The following is a 6,212-nucleotide window of genomic DNA, read 5'->3' on the forward strand; positions in this document are numbered from 1 at the left end:
AACACTGTATAAAAAATTACAATAAAACTAGAAACAAACACTCATTTCAGGGCTGGGCAAGGCAACCCAGTAGGAGGGAAAGGGTTCCAACAGCAGGTGAAAGAGTCGGAAACACGCCCTCTCCCACTGTTAGGAGTCCTACAAAAACACCAACCTATACAACCATAACATATTTGCAGAGGACCTAGTACAGACATATATATGATCTGTCATTGTCCTTTCAGTCTCTGTGGGCCCTTATGGGCCATCCTTAGTTGATTCTGTGAGCTGTTTTCTAGTGTTTGTAACCCCCTGGCACCTACATCTCTTTCTCCTCTTTTTTGTGGGGTTTCCCAACCTCCGAGTAGAAGAACCCATTGAAGATTTCCAATTTGCGTTCATTCTTTCTCAGCCTAAGGTTTGACTGGCTCTCTGCATCTGCTCCTATCAGCTGTTGGAGGAAACCTCTCTAATGACAATTTGGTTAGGTACTGACCTATGAGTATAGCAGAATATCATTAGAAATTACTGTATCGATTAGGGAGCACGGCCTCTAATTTCATATAAATGAAGACAAGAAAAAAATGTCTACTACATTGTACAACTAGCAGTTAATAGGTTCACTCAAAGCTAGTCTCTTATGGATATCCTTAACACTTGACTCTCCATGCCATGTTCATATGAAAGCATTTTTCCCATACCCTTGATTCTTCTTTTTCTATTTTAATGCATCTTGATTGAGGAAAGTTAAGAATATGATATCTATTCCAAAAGAAGAGAAGGAGGAGGAGGAGAAGGGGAGAAAAAGAAGAAGAGGAAGTGGAAAAAAAAAGAGGAGGAGGAGGAGGAGGAAGCCACTCTATGTAAAGCTATTCTTTTAAGTCACATTTCAACCCCATGTAGACTAACTACTCCTACCCCCAAATCCCTTCATCCTTATGAACTCCAAACATTTGTACTATATGGAAACATAAACACTCATTCTGCATCTGCATGTACTGAAGTTGGCCTCTCAGGAGTCTGTCTCTTCCAGCTAATGGTTGTCTCCAGGAGTTCTGCCTTAGTCTTTTTTTTTCTTTTATCTTTTCTTTTCTTTTTTCTTTTTTCTTTTCTTTTCTTTCTTTCTTCTTTCTTTCTTTCTTTCTTTTTTCTTTCTTTCCTTCTTTTTGTACCCAATGTGGTACTTTGTACAAATTAATTTTTCTATGGCTCTGTGGTTATCTTATTTCTTTCAGTAAACAAGACCACCTTACATCCTCCACTTCCCCAATGAACATCACCCAACATCCCTTGTTAGGGAAAAAGGCAGGCCTAGAAACATTTGAAAGACCTAGAGGCATTTCCTACAGGCAGTGCTCAAAGCTTCCATTTCCCAAATAAAACTATGACTCTACTTACCAAGTGATCATGGGAAGGTCTCAAGGTACCTAATTCTATGTGGCACAGGGATATCTCAGGAGGTCAAGATCAAAAGTCAAGATAGTCATAATTTGCAAGGTCCAAAAATCAAAAGCAGTCTGGAACAGAAATGTATAACTGGGAAGAAAGCAATATTAAAGTGCCTTTATAAAAAAGTATACTGATAAAGATAGCCATCCAATTCAATCAATGGGACAGGAAGACATACCTAATGGGCTTCACCACCAGAAACCTATGACCCACCCAAAGGAACTTCTCTCAAATGAATAGCAAGTGCCACAAGCACATTTGACCCTACAGCTAGGGAGATGTATGGTTTAGCAAATCTTCACTGTGTCTGTGTTTCTAAATTGTATAGGAGATGAAGACAACCATAAGTCAGAAAACTGTGCATCTTGCCTACATGAAGTTTATGCTCTAGTGAGGGATAGGAATGAGCAAATAATGCATTATGTCTTAGTTTACTTTTTTATATTACTATAATAAAACATCATGGCCAAAACAACCTAAAGAAAGAGTATATTTCATCTTATAGCGTATATTCCATCATGAAAAGAAGTCAGGTCAGGACCTGGAGCAAAGACCATGGAAGGATGCTGCTTACTGACTTGGTTCCTATGGCTTCCTCAGCCTGCTTCCTTTTTTAATCTAGGACCACCAGCCCAGAGTGGCACTGCCCATGATGGGCTGATCCCGCACATATCAATCATTAACTGATTGAATCTGATGGAGGGCATTTTCTCAACAGAGGTTTTCCTCTTCCTGAATGATCCTACCTTGTGTCAAGGTGATGAAAACCTAAGCAGTACATGTTATAGATGAGGATATTATTCCCAAAGGTACAATATTCATACTGTAGTCTATGGAACTAGCAACCTTAAAGTATATCTATATAACCTACAATGTAAGTGGTACCCTGAATGAAAAAATATGGCTGCTGTGGACTGAATTTTTGTGTCTCCCACCAGACTATGTTCAGGTCCTGACACCTATTGTGATGATATCTGGACATAGAGCCTGTATAGAAGTAGTTGAGGCTAGTTGAAGTAATAAAGGTGGGGTCAGCCATCTGATTCATGTTCATTTAAAAAGAGATACCAGAGATACCATTCTCCTTCTATCATGAAAGTAATAAGTCTTGCAACTAAAAGCCTGCAGAGCTCTCACCAGAATCTGACGTAGCTGAAACTTCATCTGCCACAAACCTTTGGTATCCATGCAGGATTGCTTCTACAGCCCACTGCCTATGCCAGACTTGTATATGATTAAGTCTCTTAACCCAAATACCATAGTGGCTTGTACATGAGCTACATGGAGACCCTGTCTTATACTTGAGCTTGTATCTAGATGACTCACAATACCTCATACAATCTAAATGCTATGTAAATAGCTGATATACTGCATGACTTAGGAAATAACACAAGAAAAAAAAAGCCCAGATATATTCAGTACAAACACGAATTTTGAAATACTTTTAAGTGACCGTTAGAATCCATTAGTATTAAGTCTATATATGGATGGAGCAACGATACCTACCCTTCAGAATCATAAGAAAGCACAGCTAGAATTAGAGGAGGTAGTGATGGATAGATATAATCACAGTACATGGTATAAGTGTATGAAAAATTTAAAGAATAAACTAAAATATTATTTTTAAAAGGAACTTTTAAAAAAAAGAAATTCCTTTTTACCATGTAAGTTACCAAGTCTATAGGATTTCATGATTGCAATCCAAGTAGACTGATGGGCAACCACGGAGTACTTTCACAAAACCTACTCAAAACTTAGGGGCTCACATTAGGCATCCTATGAGAAAGTTAAATCTAATATTAGACCTAAAGGATAGGTAAGAGTTAGCGGTTCAAAAGGAATATCATGTGGGGCATGGGAAGTGCTAAATGACATGGCTTCCCAAAGAAAAGGAACTGGTACAAAAGAAAGGCAGAGCCACAGTCCAAACTGAATAAATGATGGGGTTGAGGGACACAGGCTGTGAGCAAGATTAGCAAGAGCAGGGTCACAAAATGCCTTTCATAAGCCTCCATAAGAAGTTTGCATTTTACTCTGCAATCAATAAAAATGCTACCATATTCCTTCCTAATATATTCAAATTAATAACTGGAATTATTTGTTCTATGTAAAAGAGTTTGCAAACAATCTGGAAGGAAATTTCCACTTCTACAGATTTTTAAACATTTGCTCAGCACCACATGCTTGGCACTCAGTGGTGTTTGCCTTGTAAATCATTGGTTAAGAACTTTTCCAAGGAGGTTATGATTCTCATCTGACCATCGCAATGTACCTGTAATTGCAAACCAGAGGGCTTCTCACAATGATTTCTTTCTGACCTTCAGAAATCATAGCGAAGATCCTTAATAGTAAGAAAGTCCTTCTCTCTAGCAATCTTGATAAGAACTAGAATCTGGACGATGTGGATTGGCTACCTGCCCTTGCAACTGCTATGCCTACTCTGGGGCAGAGCTAGACGGAACATGAAGCTAAAACCCTCACCTCTAGCTTCCAGAGCTTTGTGTGTGATCTGGTACCTGCTACCATCTGATGGTCCTTGGATGGCTTTCCTCCACTGCAACTTTACATTTTCATCCTTCTGGAACACAATGGCTAAACATCAGAGCATGAAATAATGGTTTGTTCGGGGGTCTCCTGAGCATGTCAGATCAAGTTTTTATTGTTGTAGTTTCCAGCCTTCAAATTTTTTTTTTTTTCCTGAGATCTGTAATAGGATTGTACCGCATTTGGTCTTCAAGAAAAAAAGACTAGGGAAAAAAGAATTGATAGGCCCTGACAGCCATCGCCACGGGTGTATCCCTCCAGCCAACCAAACACAAGAGATAATAGTTATACTTTAACCTCAGAGTAGTGCCCTGTTCCTCCTCTCTTCCCACAGCACTAAGGTTGCAAACATTTTAAAGGTCATGTGCTCAAGAGGCCCTAATCTCAGCACTGAAGACAATGAGATGTTTTCTTTTTTTCCACATTGATTTCCCACATTTTTCCATACATTCTGTAACATATATTTGGAATAGGCTTAGTATAATAAACCTGAGGATGAGGATATGGCACAACAACAACCCCAGGAACCAAATCCTAATTCCTTATACCACCACATTGAGCACAGAACTGACTGCAAGCTGTCATCAAGAAATCGTCTGGAGGAGAGATGTTCCTGTAGGTAGCTCTTTCAAAAATAGTCCGTGTGGAACTCAAGAGATTCTTCCGAGAAAGCAAAAACAGGATCATTCAAGCTGGCTGTCACTATGGAGGAAGAGCCACGGTGTAGACCTCAAAAGTCAACTCACCTGAACTCTGCAGCAAGGTTGGACCTCTTTAGTCATTGAATTCCTGTCTCATAGAATTAATACTGAACACCGGTCCTACCAGAGTGTCTGTAAGTGTCTCTGCTGCAGTATTCCCATACAGTGCAGATTTCAGTACAATACTCTTCTTTCCTCTTGAAAAGCCATCAGTCCTCCAGAAGAGCCACCTCTCCATCCCTGCTGCTTCTTCTCTATGTCTCTATTAGGTCACTGGAAATAGTCTCAAAGACTGGCTTCTATGTAAGTTTGCTAGTGAATGCAGTTAGGATCACTATATGCCAGTAAGTGAAGATAAAGGTTTTAAGGCAGAAAAAGATGAGTTGAAGTGAGATATACATCAGTAAAAATAGACCTTACCAGAAACCAAGATGTTGGTTGTGAAGCCTCGACAACAACGATTGCTGCATCTAAGGAATTCTTGGGTTAGGAGGGACATGGATGGCACTCCACTAATGTGAGGAACAGACCAGCATGTAGAGATGCTCTGCCTTAAAGCTCTTAGTTTGCTTTCCCTCTCCATGTAGGTCAGCATTCCCCAGCCTCATTCCTCCCAAACACTGACGATTCCTGCTTCTCCTCTTCTTTAAGTGTCTGAATAAGGCAAGCTGTTTAAGCTTCGGGTACGGGTGATTTCAGAGTTGGCAGAGTCTTGATATGTTTGTGTGAATAGTTTTTAGAAAGGGGGGATTTCTAATACTCAATTCTAATTCCTCTTGCTGGCTTTAATTGCGAAGGCACACTATTTCAGCTACATTTGGGTTGGATCAATTTTTGTCCATCATCCAAGAAGCCCTGCAGCAATTGTTTCTATGGGGAAATGTAGGCAGTCTAAACGCAGCTGAAAGGAAGCTTTGGAGCAGTGCCCAGGTGGGGAATGCACACAGGTAACACGGAAAGGAGCCTGGATGGTACAGTCATCAAAGCATCCACTGCGCACAAGGAGGGCAAAAGCCTGAGAAGAGCTGAAGTTGCTGTTCACTGGGCCTCGCTTTTGAAACTCACACCGTCACATCAAAACAGTGTTCTCATCAATTTGTCCCCAGCAAATACATCCAGTACCCACATACTCTTAAAAAAAAACCCAGGTAGGCTCTTGTCAGGAGATCACACATTTTAATGGAATCACACTTCATTTCTGGAATAGGAGCTTCTTGCCCGGGCAGTTCAGCTGTCTTTACAAATAGGATCTAGTCAGTGCTCCCTCTGTCCCTAGCATTATCCCTGTTTTATGGAAAGGAAGCTGGCACGGGATGCTTAAGTGACTTTAGCCCCAAACTAAAGATCAGGCTGAAGCAGCAAGCAGCTGGTGATCAGTCTTCTACAGCCCTGCAAGGGCTGGCCCTGGCTCGGCTCCCCGACCTGGACCGCTCCAAGCTGCAGGGTCTGAAATGCCTCTCTACTGCTCCTTGGCTCCTTTTACCTATAAAACGAGCCGGAAACAATCTTTCCCAAGAAAATTCAATGTTCATCGTCTAA

This window comes from Mus pahari, chromosome 8 (assembly GCF_900095145.1).
Source record: "Mus pahari chromosome 8, PAHARI_EIJ_v1.1, whole genome shotgun sequence".
In the NCBI taxonomy this organism is placed as follows: Eukaryota; Metazoa; Chordata; class Mammalia; order Rodentia; family Muridae; genus Mus; species Mus pahari.